Genomic DNA, 20,061 nt, shown 5'->3' with positions numbered 1-20,061 from the left:
GTCTGGAACCAGCTTCCAAGTGAGGTGGTGCAGGCTCCCACCCTGGGGGTTTTTAAGAGGAGGTTGGATGACCACCTTACTGGGGTCATTTGACCCTAGTGCTCTTCCTGCCATGGCAGGGGGTCAGACTAGATGATCTGCTCAGGTCCCTTCCGACCCTAGAAACTATGAAACTATGAAAACATACACTATTGCCATCTAACAGGTGACACGCCATAGAGGCTGCAGAGCAGAGGAGGCTTCTAGTGTAGTCTTGTACCAAGTATTGGAGTGATTCAGACTGCTTGAACTATAAGGAGGTTCAATTAGTAGCCTTTGCTTTGGGGCCTATGCCTAATTATAATATTAGGCTCAGCATGTGTTTGTAGAGCTGTGCAAAGGGATGCCTGAACTATCTCTGAGTGACCCTTTTATAAGAAGTAGGATTTACAAATTTGATCACTCTACTTAAAGCAAAAAGTAGTAAAGACACCAAACACAACCTTGGAACTCCTGAAATCAGTAGGGAACATGACAGAGAGCAAGGAGTGACTCAAAATAAAATGGAGCAGTATGAAAAGATGTGGTTTTGCTCACGTTATGCCACCACAAAACAACAGAGGTCAAGTGGGCTTCTGCTGAGATCTACAGAAACACCTTTCCACCCCTGACATTAGGTTTAAATCTTGTATTTCTATTCTCTTTCAAACTGGTTATGTGTTGTATTTCTGACTGGTCCAAGCTAATGCTTAGGGGAGTAACGTGTCTCAAATAAAAATTCCCGATAAGGCTTGCAACTGCTAGGGCTCTGTCTACTTCATATCAGGAGCTGGTTTCAGGAAACACAGGACTGAGCACATCTGGCCCACCTAAGACGGGAGTGCATGCTGGGGAGGAGTCTGGAGAAGTTTCACTAAGGAAGTTTTGACTTGGGTTGGCAGGGGCTCTCCCCAAAACCTGTTGCTGACATGGTGTAGACCAGTGGTTCCCAAACTCTGACAGGTTGCGCACCACCAATTTAAAAATGGCACAACCTTAAATACCACCAGCAAATTTTTGTCATATAAAGTAATTATAATTAGCCTGTTAACATGTACCACTGACAGGTTGTCTGTGTATCACTGGTGTTACGTGTGCCACAGGTTGGGAACTGCTGGTGTAGACAGAAATACCTGCTGTGATGTCCAGTACTCCCTTGTCTGGGAGAGATTCATTCTGTAGGTCCCACCGCCCTTTACAGGGAAAAGTCAATAACATACAAACTTTGTGATATTCTACTAGGGTTCTCGTTTGATTTCCAGCATATGGTAAGTGCAGTCAAAACACCTGAGGGATGAATTGGGCTAACTGGAAACTCCCCCTTCCCCTGGATATTTTTAAGGAATTTATAGAGCTGTAAGGTAAGGCTTCAGTTATTAGCACCGCAATCCTGCAAATGCTTACTTTTGCATATGCTGATAACTTCAGAAAGTGGTGGCCCCACTGATGTCAATGGGAGTTGCTTTGTGAAGCACTCTATTACTTGATTATTACTTTATTTAATTTACTTTTTAAAATTTTAATTTATTTAAATTGCTTGCTTTCATAATCTGGTAGAGGTGCACAATAGTGTTTTGCACAGTCTCGGTAAATTAATGGAAACTCAAATGGCTTTGAGAACCGTGCCTTACCTCCTCGGGGCTGAACTTTTACTGCAGAGTTCTGCAGATAGCCAAAACCACAGCATGTTTTTACTGCTGGTTCAACCGTAGTGTGCCAGCATCAGGATATCAGACTGAAAGTGTTGGATTGAGAGTTAAATTATGCATACTTTTGGCAATTAAGGCCCAGATTCAGCAAAGAACTTGAAAACCCAATGAAGCTTACTAAAAATTACCAAAATCAGTAATTTACAAGAAAAAAGGATATTTTGTTGTCTTAAAAAATACAAACTTCATGACTTCTGAGAATTTGTCCCTGTTTTTTTTGACAGATTCCAATACTTAAAGGCACTAGTGTTTTTCACGAGTCTCAGGTAGGTCTACTTCTATGAGAGAACTAGCCTTCACTTGCCTAAAACTTGCTATGTTTTACTTGGAGTGGAAAAAGGATTTTGTGTGATTGTAGGTCACTTAGCTTCTGTGCCTCAGTTTGTCTACCTGTCAGATGATGACAATGACATCTGCCTGTTTCATGGAAGGAAAGTACTTCGAGATTCTCACATTAAAGACACTTAAATGCAAAGTACTTAATAATTGGATAAGATATCCCTTCATTTGACATCGACAATTCCTGTGCTGTCTTGTCATAAGCTTGTTTACTGGATACCTGCCACCCTGACACAGGCTGCACAACTTTAGGGCAAAGTGTCTATCTAATTTTTAGAGCACTCTGAAACCCCTTGGGAGATGATATGTGGAACTGGGGAGCATAAATGAAGAACATCAAGTTCATCCTCTGTAATGAAATTCAGAGTCATTGTAGTTAGCAGGCTTTGCCAACAAGGTAAGAGACTTTGCATAAATATACTGCAGACAGCTGATCAGCTGTGCTGTAATTCCTGTGTTGTTCTAAGCCGGTTGGTCATTCACAACCTTCGTAGACTCAAAGTACTTCATAACTTTTTTCTGTATTGATCAGCACCCCATTTCAAAATCCTAATGTATTACAATGATTATCTCCTTGGCACCATGATTGAGAATCACTCTTCTAGGCACTGGCTGACTTGCCACCTATCTTAAGTGCAACATATCAAGTTACATACAGCACTCAAAGATAACTAAGATACACTATCTGGTGCAGATGGCTCAAGATTACTTCTCACAAATTAGTCCATGAGCTCTGCTCCTTATTGTATAAACAGTTCCACAGACTGGGCTGGCATGCTGTTGCTTGTACACGGTTTATTGTTCGATTCCTTTGCCCAGGATCCCACGTGGCTGTTTAGGGTCTTGTTCCAGGAGTGATTTATGACGAGGGAAGCTAGGGCGTGAACTATTAGCGTGGCAAATGCCTATGTGCATGCATTTAACCTGTGGTAAAAGCAAGGTTGCTTGTGAGTTAAAATGGGGTAATCTGTTCACTTCACACTTTGCTGTGGGAAGTGATCCTAATACTGTCACATGCTGATCACCTCTTCTGAGCTACATAAAGTTGGTTTAAGAGATACCAGATCTTTGAGCTGTTTTTTTTTTTTTTTTTGGTAGGTACTCAAATTCTGGGGCCAGCCATGGATTATTGCAGTCCCTGGCATAAATTAGAACAGCCCGAGGGACATAGCCAGGGATTAGTTATAGCTGGGGATTTCCCTTTTGCTGTGGGAAACTCAGTAACAGGGTAAGCCAATTTTTCTCCTTTGAGTCACCAGAGGTATCTAACTGGGAACAGGGAAAAACAATTTTATTGTGTGTTGTGCAATAAATGTAATGCATGTAAACAACATGTTCCATCTCTGGTGAAGACATGGAGTTGCCTAGAATAAGTTGTCTACAGAAGTGGTACTGGGGTGTTTGCCCCCAAGAGCCACAACTGGTTGGCTCTTCAGTTTATCATCTGTGACGCTTCCCAGAAAATGTTTCTAGAGTGGGTTTTTAACAGTGTGCTCTTGGCATGTCTTCCCTGCAAACTGTGAACAATGTAGTGCTCTCTCTCTCTCTCTCATTGTAGAAGCATGGTAACTTTTTTTTTTCTTTTGAGCTGGAATTGGTTGGCCACAGTTCACTCAGGAGTTTTTGTTATTGTGGCTTGTAGCTGTCGGGGATGGCTTGTGGTTTCTGAGCCAGCTGAGGCAGCGTGTTTGCTCTTGGAAGAATAGGTCAGATCCTCAGCAAAGGCCAGTGGGTGACCCTTTATCTAACCTCTTCAAGCTGCAAATGAATGGAGCTGCACAGATTTTTATTAGCTGTGTGGATGCTATACTGCACCTGAACTGAACCACATGTGAGCAGCTGTTCTATACGAAATGGGGAGGCTCCTTTGTTATGGTGGGGGTAAGCTGGGTGTCAAGTTAGAGAGGGCACAAACGGTATCCTGCAGTCCTTGCTCCAAGCTCTCCAGTGCTCAACAGCATCTCTGCCCACTTGTTTGACTCCACTTGGAAGTGGGGTTATAGCTGGAAGTGCTAATTATACCTCTGTCCTTATGTTTAAAAGAGCAATGTGTGCAGTAGTTGGAGTGGAATACATCTTTTTCTATACATAGCTGTGACCACCCCAAATCACTTAGACTAACTGAAAGATTTTTCACTTGGATGGGATCCAGATGGTTGAACCGAAAAGAATATAAATGTGTTCCCTATGAAAGGGTGCAAGAACACTCCAGCTTTGAGCTGTTTCCTAACAGATGTTTATTAAAAACATTTGTTTTTGTTTGGCAATATTGCAGCCTTATTCAGGCCCTGATTTAGCAAAGCACTTAAATCTTGCGCTTCATTTAAGGTCTGTGTTATTTCATTGACTCAAATAGGACTTAAGCGTGCTTAAAATGGGTTTAAGGCTTGTTTTGGCTGAAGAGGATGGCCTTTAAGTGCTTGCTTTAAATGCTTTGCTGAATTGGGACCCCAGTGTATAACTTCTCTGAGAATCTGCTCTTCCATAATAAATGCAACTAATGCCCTCTTTTCTTCCCCATCCCTTTTGTAGAAGTATTGATGCACAGTTATATTACAATCAGTGTTTAAATAGTGTCTAAACCAAGGGAGGGCTCAGAAGGAGTGCAGTGCTGCAGCTGCACACTGCCTGGTTGGATTGGAACACAGCATGGGAGCCTCTAGGGACTTTTTAAAGTCCCCCATGGCATATGAAAATCCCTCTTCCCTTCCCCTTCCTGCTCAAAGGCCAGCTCTCTCCTCACCTCTTTTCTGCCCTCCCCACTCTGCCTGTCTTTCCCTGCTGTCCCTGGTCCAAGGAAGCTCCAGTGCCCTGCCTGCCTATGGTGTGGGGGCTGGGCTCAGCTTGGGACAGGGACAGTTGCAATGCCTGCTCCAGGACCTGGCAGGGTGGGGGAGACGTACTGTCTAGCTGCGCGGTTGCTGCTGTCCCCTCCTGAGCTGAGCCTAGCCCATACTCAGCCTGGCTGGCTCTGGACCAGGCAGGGGAGTGGGAAGGGGAGAGGAGGGGAGCTGCCTTTGAAAAGGAAGCAGGGATTTTCACCTGCTTTAGGGACTTAACGTCCTTGGAGGCTCCTGTGGCTCAGTCTGCCCACACTAGTGGGGACAGGAGAAGCTGGAAGCAGGGTGGGGCAGCTAGCCCTGCAATGTGGGTTGCTGCTCCTGTACCTCCCTTTGGGAAATCCTTGATCCATCCCTTATTTGAACTATGGACAAAATGACTTGCCACTTTCTGCCTCATACACTTGCTTCATCTTGTCACAGCTACTTCTCAAACTTTTCTTCTTCAACAGAAACCCTGCACTCCCTGTGAACCTTTCTTTCATGGGCAGAGGACCATGGGAACATAGTTGAGACAGAACACAGCCTGTTTACAGATGGAGGCAGATTTCACTGCTTCTGAAGCAACAGTCCTGCCTCCCTCTTTCTCTGCAAATTATTAAAATCTTGCCTGTTGGGAATGATTTTGGCCTTGGCTCATGCAAACAATTTGTTACTATAACAAAACACTTATTATTCTGGAGCCCCAAGTGCAGACTTCAACCAGCACAATGAGGCCTGACATCTGTAAGTGGAAGAGGCCTGAAGAGTATGTCTGCTGAAGCTCATGTAGATAGATGTATGTGATGATAGGCCTGCACTAGAAGGGAGCTGTTCCTGTGGTGATCATTGAGGAAGAGAGGAGAGCAATAACACTTTGGGTAAAAGGTATCTGTCATAATTAGAACAAGAGCAGAAGGCTCTTTAAAATAACGTCTGTGCTTTGGGAACATACCAGTGTTTATGTTGATAACAGCATCTGTTGTTTCCTGTGGATTCTGGTCTCAGTTTTGTACTGAATTTGAGAGTTTGCAAATGAATGTCCTTAGCTGTGGAGGAATATGGGTATTCAGTTGCAGAATATGGCTGTTAGTAAAGCTACAAACATGTATTGCTAATACCCATGCTTAAAAAAGATGCAAGGAAGAGAGAATGCATTGTTATTTCTGGCTATTCTTCCCTCTGTCTAAAGCTGAGTAAGACTGTGTTCTATGGACTTGGTAGCACAAGGTTTCTTAGGCACAGCTCAAAAATATTTCACACAGCAACAATTAATTCTTATCAGGAACTATGCCAAAAGAGATCTTGCCAAGTCAAGCTCCTGTCTACAGAAACGCAACTTTGTTTCAGGACTTTCACCATGTGGTGCTGTGCAATATTGGGCATGGAGAAACCACAGGTTTTCACCATGCTGAAATTAGAAGATTTCATTCCCTTGGGGGGGAGGGAGGGAGGAATTGAACATGCAAATCCTATGATGTGGATTTGGACTGTGCAGATAACCAACTCAGGCAGTGACTTGGGAAAAGCAAGTGTGACTCCTGCCTTCTCCAGCTCAGTATGCAGAGTCTTGCCAGCTGCCCAGGAAGGGAAATTGGAAGAGAAAACAAATAATACAGATGGTGTATGACTTCTCTATAAGAGGAAAATAAAGGCTGATCAGGGAAGCTCTGAAAAAATAACTACATGAAACACTTAGTTGGGTTTAGGTTTTGTTCGAAAATGATTTAACTAATATCCTGCGTATCAAAAGAGTTGCTAGGGTTTTTCAATCATTTCAGTCAAGTTGGAGATTCTGTCTCCAACTAAATCTAGGGCCATTGTTACATGGTAATTTTAGGTGGCTTCTGGAGCTCTAAACTCCTGGATTGGCTGCACATTAATACCCTTTAAGTGGCTTAAAGCACTCATTATTTGGCTTAAAGTTATGTCACTCCAGGACAGGATTATTTTTAGTCCACCTGATTTTGCTTCTGTTCTGTTAAGGTGTAGCCACTCTGCAGCTATTCCACCCAAGTTGAAGTCCTCCAGCATCCCAGAATACAGTGGTTCTGCTTGAGTTCAGAGTGGGTATGCTGGGAAGCAGTGGGGCTGGACACGGTGCTTCTTTTTTGCTGCTCCCACTGGGCAGAGCTAGCACTGCAGCCCTAAAGCACCTGGGAACTGCAGTACCTCCCAGACTGGCTTGCTGCTTTGAATGCCCAGCCCAGACTCAGGCTGCAGTGCATGCAGGGGTGGCAGACTGGTGCTCTCCCCTCCCCCTGACCTGCAGGTGAGCCTGCACCCAGTCCTGTACTCCACTGTGGCATGTCTCCTGCCTGGTGCTTGCAGCCCTGGGACTTGGACACATGCTGTGGTATGGCAGGATGCCTGGAGCAGGGTGGAGCTCGGCGGCTGCAGCATGGCCTGCACTCCACTGGGCTGCGGAGGGTCCAGCTGCTGGTTTCCTCTGCCTGGCTTACCCAACAGTGACCATGGTTGGCAAGTGCCTGAACCCCCTAGTGGGGGAGGAGAGAGGGAAGGGTGTACAGGGACAGGAGTTCCCACCCCCACTGGGCTTGGAAGGCAGGTGGGAGTGGTGCAGCCTTTTTGCTTGCTCTGTACAGACCCAAGCCAAACAGGCAGCCCTGACCCCCATGCCCAGAATTGCAAGGCTGCTACAGGGGGTTCAGGGGCATCAGGTACCTACCAACCACACCCACTGCCTGCACAGCTTGGTGGAGTGTGGGGTCAGTGGGAGCCAGCCTTGAGTTGCAGTGCTGCAGCTGCCGAGCTTCACCCTGCTCCAGCCATCTAGCCCTGCTGGGACATATGTCCAGATCCTGGGGGGAAGGATCTTGCTATTCTTCCCCCAACTTCGAAGCTCGCCATCACCAGCTGAGCTGCTGGCCAGCTTGGTGCTGCCTGAACTCTGAGGGGCCCAATCCTTTTTGAAGTTCCAGTGGTGCCTGGTTGGCTGGCAGCCCAGGCTGGGGCAGTGCAGACTCTGGAGGAAAAAAATCATTGGGTTTGCCTGGAGCTCAAGCAACATGCAGGTCCTGCCCCTAGCTCTTAGACATGCCTCTGCTCACCAAGCCTCTAGTGGCAAGTCAAAACTCTGTAGCTGAAGGGCAGTCAAAGATGTTTTTTTTGAGTTAAGGTGGAACTGTTCCACTAAGCTGAACAACATTAAGCTGATTAACATTTGTTCAGCTTATTGAGTAAGGCCCTTGGTCAAGCTACTATTTCTGCATTGCATTTGATTTAAAGCTGAGTTTTTAACCCACAGCCCATCAAAAGCTGTTGGCTTCATATGCACATTTCTCGAGGTGTGCATAGTGTCTTTTTTTTTTAAATTTCATTCCAATCCAAAACAAAATACAAATTGAAACTGTTTAAATGGCCAAGACTAAAACCAAATAAAAAGCACAAGTGAATTCCTGCTAGGTAAAATCTCTTTAGTTTCACATATCTGTTAGACATTGACTTTCTTTTCTTTAACGTCAGCATTGTTCAATTAATATATGATTACCCTGCAATATAGCAGTTAAAACACTTGAAAAAGAAATTGAAACATGTTCAATCTTAATTGTTTCCAAATCATATGTGTGTATACAAACAGAACTTCCTGCTATCGCTGTCTTGTTTATTCATCTACATTTTTATTATGCTCTCTTATAGTGATTTAGGAGGGGGAGATCTGTACAGAAGACATGGATGTGGAATGCCACCAACACAGAGCAGATCAATGCACTTATGAATTTGTATTTGGCAGGATCTAGAAGATGACGCATGTGAGTTAGATACTTGGCTAAATTCTTATCTTCAAAGCAGTACTTTTTCTGTCACAATAGTCTGTTCCAGGATGTTATCCATATGGCTTACTGAGCTGTGCCAGTATAAGCTGTCATAGTTGTAGAACTTCCTAAGTTATTTGGAACTAGAAGGTTATTTGGAAAAAGCTGGTTAAAGTGCAGTGGGATTACATGCATTCTAGAAATTTACATTGTTAAATAAACAGGGTCCATAAGCAAATCCTGCATGTCTGGAACTGTCTAATGACTTTGGTCTAACCAGTATGGGTTTAATTTATTGGGCCATAAGAAGACAAAGCATTTCTCAGCAGAATAGCTATTATATCAGACAGAAGACAAGGCAGATACTACCTGGTTCAGTGAGACACAGGCTCTCATAGACCTGCTAAGTCAGACACTATGAATGGTCTGGCAGAAAGAAAGGGTTTTATATAGAAAAGGAAGTGATTGTAGGGAAGGGTGAGGGACAACAATGCTGCTAACCTCAGCATAGCTGTCCTTAAACAAAAGAACTTTAAAAAACAACCTGAATATAAAATTGTGCAACAAGAAATCATCCCCAGACTTGATGGTCTCAAAAGAGACTATGGATCCTTATCCTGCTACCTGTATATGCTGTTAACTCCAGTGTCCCTCTCTGTTAACTGCCTTGTTCATCGCAGCTGATTCAGTCAACCCACTCTACCTCTCTTAGCAGTGCCCCTGTATTCCTTTCCTTTCTATATAAAGCTCTTTAGTAGGTTGCTGCCTATAAAAGGTCATGGCTTCCTGAACCCTTCCCTACTTTCTGCCCGACTTCAGACTTACATGTCTAACTACCTCTCTTAAGCCAGGGGTGTCAAATGTGCTGGTATGTCATAAATTGTAAGGGGCTGGAAGGGACCTCAGAAGATCATCGGATCCAGCCCCCTGTGCCAACCAGGAAAGATGACTGAGGTCAGATGACCCCAACAAGGTGATGGTCCAGTCTCCTCTTGAAGATTTCCAGGGTAGGCGATTGCACCACCTCTGAAGGGAGCTTATTCCACAGTCTTGACACTCTAGTTGTGAAGAAGTTTTTCCTAATGTTGAGTCTGAATTGATCTTCCAGGAGTTTGTGACCATTACTCCTGGTTTTCCCCAAGGGTGCCCTGGTGAACTGTTGTTCAGCAAGCCCTTGATGCACATCTCTGATGTAGTGGTAAGCTGCTACTGAGTCCCCTCTCAGCCTTCTTTTTTCAGGCTGAAGAGTCCCAGATCCCTCAGCCTTTCTTCATCTGTCAGTGGAGTTGCAGGCATATTCAAATGTTGCAGTAAGCTAAGATTTCAGTAAGAAAGAAATAGGTTTCTAACTCTGACTGCGTGAACAAAATGCCAAATATGAGTGACTGCTGCTGGTACAAAGCTGCTTTCTTGAATTGGGCAGTCTGAAAGAATGACTTAAAGGCATGCATTTTCCTCACCTTCATTAGTCTCATTAGGTGTTGCCTCTGAAGCCCAATGCTTGGATGTCAGCAGTACTTTTTCAGTGTGATCACTTTTAGCAATTTGTATGGGAAAGGGGTGAGTATGAAAGTTGGCCGATCATGGTGTGAATTGGCAGATGCTACAGAGGAGGAAATGCAGATGAAAGAGAGACTTATAGAATAAAGGAAGAGAGACTTGAGAAATAAAGGGGCAGAGTGGACTGTAGACCTAAAATAAGTGTATTTCTAATAATTAGTGTGAAAGTAACAATATAGTAAGGTCTTCCCTCCTGAGATCAAGTGACTAGATTGGGGTAAGTGAGTCTGTCATTCCCCCGCCCCGCCCCATGAGGCAGCTAGCACTGGCCTTGAAATGAACTGGCTAATGAAATTTAGAGTAAAACTTCCACTGACTTCACAAGGAGCATAGAGAGGCCTCTCGCCACTAGGTTAAGACCATGTTCTGCTCTTCATCACTTTGTAAAGCTCCCACTGATTATCCAAAGCAGGTTTTTCACTGGTATAATGCAGGTTGAATGTACCAAATTGCAGCCTGCTGTCTCTTGCTGCAGCAGTGTTGATTTGCGAAGGTTTTTAAGAAATGAAGATGAGCTTTGGGAGCAGTTTTGATTAAGTCTTGGGTCTCCCTCTAAAGCATCTCTGTCCAGGATTAGAATTTGCAGTTTTTCATTTTTCCCTTCTTGCTCTTCTTGGATTGAATTCTGTTGTGTGTGACTGAAACTGGTGTCAGGTGAGTATAACAGGAGAACTTGATTTTTGTTTCCTACAGTGAATAGTTTCTGTTGGAATGTGCGTTTAAGATGCATCCTTGTGCTGTTTTACTATTTCAGTGACGAATGTATGTACATCTGATTCTTAACTCTTAGAATGTGCAATAATGAAAATAATGACATGGGCACAATCCATGGGACCTTAAACTTGAGTCACACAAGTACAATAGAAAAAAATGTAAAATATTTGCAGCACAACTCGCTGCTTTGTCTCTGGAGTGAAACATGCCACTTCCTAGGGCCAGCTCCTGCAAGCAGTTGTGTGTGTGTATATAAGTAAGTGTCATCTACAGAGTTCAGTTTATTTCAATAATCTTGCACAAACTGTTAGAATCTGGACATAGAGGTTTCACAAAGGAAGAGTTCAAAGCTAGTCTGTAAATCATTGAAGAACTAGGATTCCTACTTCCTTGCTTTATTTGTGTAACACTGTTCTAAAAATAGTTATGGAACTATTTGAGGAGTAAATCCCAGTTTAGAGAGAAAATCATCACATTCTAGTCCCTAGGGGTTAAACAGATAAACAGCTAAACACATAAAGAGAAACTGGAGATGATGCAAAACAAGAAACCGAGCATTTAGAGGGAAAATAGGCAAGAAAAGTGAGAGCACAAGCAATAACACTCTCGTGAGAGGGCAAATACAGGTCATATTGCAGTGTGTAGTGTGTGAAATGACATGACGCAAGAGCTGCAAGTTATATGACTATGACAATCGGAGGTGACTGAGTGATTACAGCATTTTACAATTCCTTTTTAAAATGCCTTGTTAGTTCAAAATTAACAATATGTAGAATCTATAATAACATTAACAATAGGACTGTGGGAAAGTAGGGCTGAAAGGTACCTTACGAAGTCATCTAATCCAGTCCCCTGCTCAAGGAAGGATCATCGCCAATTAAACCATCCCAACCAAGTGTCTGTCTAACTTGCTTTTGAAATTTTCAAGCATGAAGATACCATGATTTCTCTAAGTAGCCTGTTCCTATGCTTGTCCACCCTCAGTCCGAAAGTTCCTTCTAATTACCAACCTAAACTTTCAGTGCTTCATCTTGAGTGCGTTGCTCCTTGTCCTGTCCCCTAAACCACAGAGAAAAGCCCATCTCCATCTTCTCTGTAATTAGTGACCATCACTCTTTAGGTATTTGAAGACTTATCAAAACACTGTCAGCTATGGCTAATACTGTCAACATTGATGATATTGTTTGTGTTGTTGTTAAGTATTAGTGATGTTAAAAACAAACTATTATTACAATGTTTTGATGCTAATATTAAAGCATTTTTAAACAAGGAATTGGGAAATACTATATGGAAATAGTGAATGTAGCACAGTGAGACCAAACAATCAATGTCTTGTTCTAAAACTGTAAAACATTGTCTTTTTTTTGGGGTGGCCCTTCTTAATAAGGGCAGATGCATGCCCTCAGATTAAATCTCCATAACATGCATTTCTGTGTAGACAAGAATGAATGGGTACTTTATATTATTAAATGAGCTTTTTCACTAGTGCAGCATTGTATTGGAACCCTGCTAACTGCAGACAAAAATAAGTTATAAAGGCCTCATTTTTGCAAATAGTTCAGTGCTCTAAAGCTGAATATGAGAAGGAAATTGTTGTTTATCAAGACTTATTGTTTGGCTTCTTGAGAGAGGTCAGCTGTATTGGTTCCAGAGCATATGCTACATTCCCTGTGTAACTAAGAGCCTGAGTTTGTTATATATCCTGTTTTTTTTTTCAGTCACTGCAAGTCTTTGGGTTTCAGAATGAGTGAATTGCACATTCATGTGGTTTCAACAAACTTTCAAAACTCATAATTTTGCTGAAATGATGAAAGAACTTTAGTTAATCATTTTAAATCAGTGGTGCTTGACCTTTGGGCCCTGCAGGTCAGAAGAGTGGGCTGAATGAAGCCCCTTGTGCCAGGATCGGGACTCGCACCACCCCACACCTCAGGACTGGGTCCCAAGCTTCCCTGCATGCCTGATCCAGCATGTAGGGGCATGCTGTCCAGCTCATAGGACTCCTTATGGGTCTGGAAATTTAGCAGCAAGCACTTGTTCCCCTACTACCAAATTTTTGGATCTGCTGGAAGCCATGCAGGCCAGATGATGCAGTGCCAGGGATTGGATCTGGTCTGCGGCTGGGTGGTTGGGCACTCCCATTTTAAATCACTTCCCTGGCTTATGGGTCCGAGATCTATTGACTTGTGAGATTGAGGCTCCAAGACCGCTTTTGAATGAGTGACTCAGGAACTTTAAATGCTTTTGAAAAAATCAACAACCCTTCTAAATTTAGATGAAGCTTGCCTCCTAAGGCAGGGGTGGACAATTATTGGACCCAGAGGCCACAGTTTTGATGAACTGCAGGCTGGGTCAGTATTTCCCCCCCCCCGCTGCAACCACTAACAAAAACTCCCTGTGTGGGATGGGGCTGCAGGCAGGCAGGGAGTGGGTATGTTCAGGAGCAAGACGGGTGGGTGAGGCTGGGATCACAGAGTGGGGTCATGGGGTAGCCCCTGCCCTGTGAAGATGTGCGGGGGGAAGGCATATGGTCGAGGGGAAGGGAACTGCCTGGGTGCTAGGTCCTGGCAGCTGGCTGGGGTGAGGGGAGGGAGAAGGGGGCAAAGGGCTCATGCGGCAGACCTTACCCAGGTGGTGTGGTCCACAGCTGCCCCCATGGCACTCCGTAGGGGGCTGAGCCCTGCCTTGGGAAGTCTACACAATGCCTGGCCCTGGCCAGCATGCACAGCTTTCAGTGGATCTGCTCCTGGTGTGGCTGGTGTTTGGCTTGCCTTGCCTCCAGCAGCGCCGTCTCCTGCTCCTGCTGCGCCACTCTGGGCCAGGAAGAAACTTCAGCCAGGTGGCTCCTGCCCCAGTGTGTGGGGCTTTGGCTTTAGTTCCTGGCTGCCTTCCACCAACTTGGTGGCCTGGGCTGGAGTTAGGGTGGCCATCATAGAGGACAGTCTGGTTTTCTGCTACTCTGTCCTCTGTCCTCTATTGATACAAAACCTGACGCCTTTATGTCCTCTATTTTTCTCTTCAAGAGAAAGGCGTCAGGTTTTATATCAGTAGAGGACAGAGGACAACCAGACTGTCCTCTATGATGTCCACCCTAGCTGGAGTGCAGCATGGGCTGCCTTGGGTGGGTCTCAGCCTCATGTGGAGCCCTGTGGGTACAGCCACAGGCTGGATCTTATCAATTTGTGGGCACCCCCTCCATTGTCTGGATCCAATCAGTTGGTGGGCTGAATCTGGCCTGTGGGCCATACTTTGCCCATCCCTTCTCTAAGGCAGTGTTTCTCAATCTGTGGGTCATGACCCAAAAGTGAGTTGCAAGGATATATGAAAGGGTTGCAAACAAACTTTCAAAATGGATTCTCCTTTTAAAGGAGAAAAATGTGGGAAACCATGGCTTTCCCTTGCAGGCCGGCAGAGTTCCAGCCTGCAAGGGGCTGCTTGAGGGCCCCCCGCCCCACACTTTGTGAGGGGTACTGGGTCAGGACTGGCCACTGATGTTTACAAATGGGTCCTGGTACAAAAAGGTTGACAACAATTGCTCTGAAGAATAGTGAGGGCAAATTATCCAGCTTTGCATAGTTCGCCATTTGGACACAATTGATAACTCTATTTATATATTAAAATATATTCTGATATATGCATCTCTTTCTAGTTTGTTCATTCCTGTGTTTCATAGAATCATATTAAATTAGGGCTGGAAGGGACCTCAGGAGGTCATCTAGTCCAGCCCCCTGCTCAAAGCAGAAACATCTCCAACTAAATCATCCCAGGCAAAGTTTTGACTAGCCAGGTCTTGAAAACCTCCAAGGATGGAGAGTCCACCACCTCTCTGGGTAACCTGTTCCAGCGTTTTTCCTTGATTTCATAGACATTAGGGCTGGAAAGGACCTCGGAAGATCATCGAGTCCAGCCCCCCGCCCGAAGGGCAGGAAGTCAGCTGGGGTGATAGGATCCCAGCAAATTTTACTACCTTCCTAGTGAGAAAATGCTTCCTCATATCCCACTTAAACTTCTCTTGCTGTCATTTGAGATCATTGCTACTTGTTCTGTCATCTGCCATCACTGAGAATAGTCCAGCTCCATGCTCTTTTAAACTCCTCTTCATGTAATTGAAGGCTGATATTAAATCCCCTCAGTCATCTTTTCTCTACACTAAATAAGCCCGATTCCCTCAGCCTCTCCTCATAAGTCATGTTCCCCAGCTCCCTCACCATTTTTTGTTGCCCTCCGCTGGACTCTCTCCAATTTTTCTACATCTTTCCTGTAGTACTCCAGATGAGGCCTCACCAGTGCTGAATAGAGGGGAATAATCACTTCTCTTGATCTGCTGGCAACACACCTACCAGTGCAGCCCAGTATGCTGTTACCTTTTTGGCAACAAGGGCACACTGCTGGCTCGTATTCAGTTTATTGTCCGCTGTAACTCCCAGGGCCTTTTCTGCAGAGCTGCTGCCCAGCCAGTCAGCCCCCAGCCTGTACTGGTGCATGGGGTTGTTCTGTCCTAAGTGCAGGACTTTTTGTACTTGTCCTTGTTGAACCTCATGAGACTTCTTTTGGCCCAATTCTCCAATTTGTCTAGGTCACTCTGAATCCTAGCCCTACTGTCCAGAGTATCTACTATTCCCCCCAGCTTGGTGTCATCTGCAGACTTGTTTCCCCATTACTTATTAGGCTTGGCAGAATTTGATTTTTTTAAAATCTTTAAATAATGTTGATGGCTAAAATAAATGTGCATCTTGAAGCATTTATGTCAATTTTTATTGATTTAAATGATCAGGATTGCACAAATTTAGGGGTGTGGGGGGCAGATAATTTATTAATGACAGGATACTGTTAAAAGCTTTCTAAAAATCACGTCAAAATATAAAATGTAAATATTCATAAATCATTAAAGCATACATACTTTAAATTTATTCTGTTCATTCATCACCAGGGAAGAGCTGGGCTGGGCTGGGCAGGGACCAGAAGAGGAGTGGCATTCTCAGAGCTCTGGGAATGCAGGGAGAGGCGATGGTCATCCTTGGCCCCTTGGCCCCTTATGCTTAGCTGGCCAGGGGAGTATCCTGCTGTCACCAGGCTGGAGCCTCCACTATTCTCTCCCCAGTCATGCCCCCTGACTTTTGGGCAGGGGTTAGTTTAAGTAGCCTGCTTCCTCCCTCCAGCTGCCTTCCCCCACCTGTGAGTCAGCAGCTAATTGCTTAGTTGATAAGTCATTAGGCTTTAACACTAAATGCTCAACTGCGGAGTCATTAGATTGTCTATTGTTTTCCTCTTGAACCCCTTCCCACTCTGTCCTTCACTCTCTCTTTTCTCCACTGTCCAGTAGATTTCATAGACATTAGGGATGGAAGGGACCTCGGAAGATCATTGAGTCCAGCCCCCCTGCCCCAGGGGCAGGAAGTCAGCAGGGATCATAGGATCCCAGGGCAAGGGTTGCCTGTTACCGTCCCTTTTTTATAAATGTAGACTATTACCAATGGAAATATTTTGCTGTCGGTCTGTGACTGTGAGGTGAACTAGCTGTTTATCAGTGTTTACTGATAAAAATCAAATCCTGCTCATGACTGGAATGTACCATTTGGAGCAAATTTATTTCATAAACGTAAATTCAAAGCCTGAACAGTTTCCTCCTAAATCCCTTCTCAAACTAACCCCTGCCACAGCATCTACAAATCTCTTTTGTCTGCCTTTACATACCTGTTTAAAACCCCTGATTTATGACCAAGAACCTATGCCCCCACTCCTGCCTCTGTTATTTCTTTGTCTCCTATTCTTTTATTTATCTGTATGCCAGCTGCACGGTAAACCTAATGTTGTGAGCTCTGTGTAGCACAGACTGTCTTCCTCTCAGCTGCTTAGTATAATAGGAACCCCAGCCCCTGACTGGTCCATAGAGATTATTGCAAGAAAAAGAATCAGTCAGTTGTGACCATTTACAATCTGAAATATACAGCGTTTGATTTTTGATGGGGGCAGTCTGTTCACTGATGCTGTTTACATTCTTCTAGTTGAGGGAGAAAAAAGATCCCAGCCACATGTGCTCAGCATGAATAGGTGCTGGAATTCAGCATTTGCTTTCTGCAAACCTGATTGAAACCTTACACTTTTTCAACTATTAGTCCCACAAGCTCTCTGTTTCAATGGTCAAGGTACATTTAAAAGACCGAGAGCAAATATAGGTGAAGTACACTTTGTTTAGTTAACTGAGCAAATAGTTGCGATAGCTCTGGTGTTATGGTGAAGTCTCATTATATCTTACCTGTGCTTCAGTGGCTTGATCTTGCAACTGGTTCTCCAGCAGTCTTGTCTGATGATGTCTTTCTCCAGAACAAAACCTAAAAGGAGTGGCATCAAAAAATGCTTTATCTGGAGACTGTCACTTTCTTTCTTTTCTCTCCAGCATAATGCCACTTACAGCAGAAAAAGCTTTCACTCCTCACTGCCTTGCTCCCAGATGCACAAGACTTGTGAAACAGTTTAAAGAGGCCACCACATCCAGGATCCTTTAGTACTGACAGTTTTCAGCATGATACAAAAGACTTAACTGACTGACATGTCTGTGACTTTCTTGAGCCTCCGCTTGCGAGAGCTGAAAACAGTTCTTGTTTTAAATGAGGAAGTGTTGATGAGTAAAGCAAGATGTATGAGGCAATATCTTGCCTGTACAGTTAAGCAGATCTTGACTAACAGGAATGCAGGATACATTTGTACCTTATATATATCTGCTTTGGTTAGTCTATAGCACAAGCTGTTTTGAGGTGAAGTTCCCATCATCAGGTGCTGTGAAGGGACATGTAGAAAGCCGACTGTAAGAAGGAGAGAGAAATTAGAATACAAAAATCAAGTGAAGGAGGGCAGGGTATTCTGCTGGGAGAAATGAGCAGTAAACCCATAGGAACAAAGAGTCTCAAAAGGTATTCTGGATAAGAACCCATAGTCCTGTTTAAACGATACTTAACACAATCCAGCCTGTGGATGATTTCCTGTTCCACAATTTCCTGTTCAAATCAGTTTTAAAAAAGTTTGCTGCCTGAGAACAGCCATGCTCGGGTCAAGAAGGGTGTGTCCAAGGAGGTAAAAGTGTTCTGTCACACGCTTGCATGTCTTTCTACAGCTGAAGTCGGAACAGTATTCGATCAGTCATATGGAGATCATCTAGTCTGTCCTATGTGGATGGCAGAGGGGCACTGTAAGTAGGTGGTGGTGTATTTGACATTGGTGGAGTTGCAGGTGAATGAACCTTGGATGTTATAACCTATATTGTTCAGTTCAGTGATGAGGTGGTCAGTATTGATGTGGGGCACAGAAGGCATTTTGGTCTGTTGCATGTTCTGGTGCCTCTGGGAGTTAGGTAGCTTGTTGCTTGAGATGCACCATTTGAGGTGTGGCAGGGAGTGGCAGGGCTCTAAGCACTTGGCCCTTCCTTGGCTATATTATTGTTAGAGCCTGTGATTGAATGGATGTCTATATCGTGAGAGCCATACAAGGAACCAATGACTTCTGGACAGATCACTGTCTTTGTCAGATCCATTATGAACATCTGGCTTGCTTGGAAACACCAAAACTAGCCAAAAACAATATAAAGGACTCTTGACACCAAATGTCTTCAAGACCTGAAGGTCTGTAGGTGTCTCTATGAAAAGTTCTCTAGCCTGTCCACAAATAAAGGCAACATTGAGGAATTCTGGAAGGGGTTTAAAACTGCCATCCATACAGCCTGTGCTGAAGCCAAACACCAAGATTGGTTCAATGAGAGCAGTGTGGAGTTTCAAGCCCCCCTTGACCAGAAGAGACTAAACTCATTCTGCTTGGCAAGATTGATATCTCATCTCAGCAGAAAAAGGGGAGATATCAGTTTCTCAAAGACACAACTCAGGAATATCTGGGGAAATCAAAAATCAGTGCTGGCAAGATAAAGCCAAGGAGATCCAGCTGAAATGTGACATGCATAGTTTTGTTTTTGGGTTTTTTTGTTTTTTCAAGTGATGAAAGTTATCTACAGCCCAGCTTCCCATGGTCCTACTTTCCTGAGATTGAAGGATGGCTTGACATTTCTCAAAGAAAATGAATCTATCCAAGCTAGGTGGAAAGAGCGCTTGCCCAAACTGTGAGTTTGACTGTGGCAGATACTACTATCGAGTCCATCTCCCAACACCCTGAAAGGGGATTCTTTGACAACCCTCCTATACTAGAAGAAATCTGGCATGTCATTAAGGAAACCAAGAATGACAATGCTACTGGACCAGATGGCGCATCTGCTGAAATCTTGCAGCGATGAATTGGTACCAAGACTCCAAGTATTCATCTCTGAATTTAGAACAACAGAGGATGCCCTTAGGACCTGAGGAATGCCAACATCCTGACTATCTTCAAGAAAGGAGATAAGACTGTGTGTGGGAACTATAGAGGTATTACCTTCCTTTCCACAGCAGGGAAAATACTTCCCTGCATCCTTCTGAACAATTTTCTACTTGTTGCTGAGGAAGTCCTGTTGAAATATCACTGTGGTTTCAGACCATCCCATGGGGCAATTGGCATGATTTTTATTGCCCTCCAGGTCCAACAAAAGTGTCAGGAACATCATCAGGATCTGTGTATGTCCTTCATTGACCTTACTAAGCCTCGTGGAAAGTACTGGCCAGATTTTTGGATGCCCTGAAAAGTATGTCAAGGTCCTGAGCCTTCTCCATGACTGGAAGACTGTGACCATTCTATGGAGTGGATTGGAGAGGGAGCCATTTGTCATACAAACTGGGGTCAAGCAAGAATGCATCATTGTCCCAACTCTGTTTTTTTCCATTCCTCCCCCCCCACAGTCATCCTTATTTTCCTTAAGGACCACCTTCCTTTTAAAATTGACATTGAGAAGCCCTCCATCTGTTCAGTATTCAATTTAGGTAATTTTCCCAAAGTACTCAAAACAGCCATCCTTGACCTTCAGTATGCCGATGACTGTGCCATCCTTGCTGAATTCAAGATGACTTCAAATTTTAAAACCATCCCCACTAATTAGATTCTATAGATGGAAAACATATATTTTTTTCCATGTATAATATCTATTTATTTGAGGGTTGTCTTAAATCTGTTACCTGCCCTCCCCATCCTCCCTCCCCCCACACACTGCTGGCT

General features: G+C 44.1%; 1 protein-coding gene across 7 annotated transcripts in view; it reads right to left on the bottom strand.

Annotated features, from left to right (window-relative positions):
- The window catches only part of LOC109303368 (myelin-oligodendrocyte glycoprotein-like), a 63,481-nt gene extending 45,688 nt beyond the window's left edge, over positions 1 to 17,793 (bottom strand). For 4 of the 7 annotated variants that reach the window (XR_002099073.1, XM_019525574.1, XM_019525575.1 and 1 more), the window contains exon 1: positions 17,192 to 17,779. The gene's annotated coding sequence lies outside the window, so the exon portion shown is untranslated. Of the gene's footprint in view, positions 1 to 17,191 lie in introns of all 7 variants that reach the window. The other 3 variants (XM_019525578.1, XM_019525580.1, XM_019525579.1) reach the window with 3 other exon arrangements.
- Positions 17,794 to 20,061: the final 2,268 nt, after the last annotated feature.

This window comes from Gavialis gangeticus, unplaced genomic scaffold, assembly GCF_001723915.1.
Source record: "Gavialis gangeticus isolate Ggan-Ray unplaced genomic scaffold, GavGan_comp1, whole genome shotgun sequence".
In the NCBI taxonomy this organism is placed as follows: Eukaryota; Metazoa; Chordata; order Crocodylia; family Gavialidae; genus Gavialis; species Gavialis gangeticus.
This window is presented reverse-complemented; position numbering and strand designations above follow the sequence as displayed.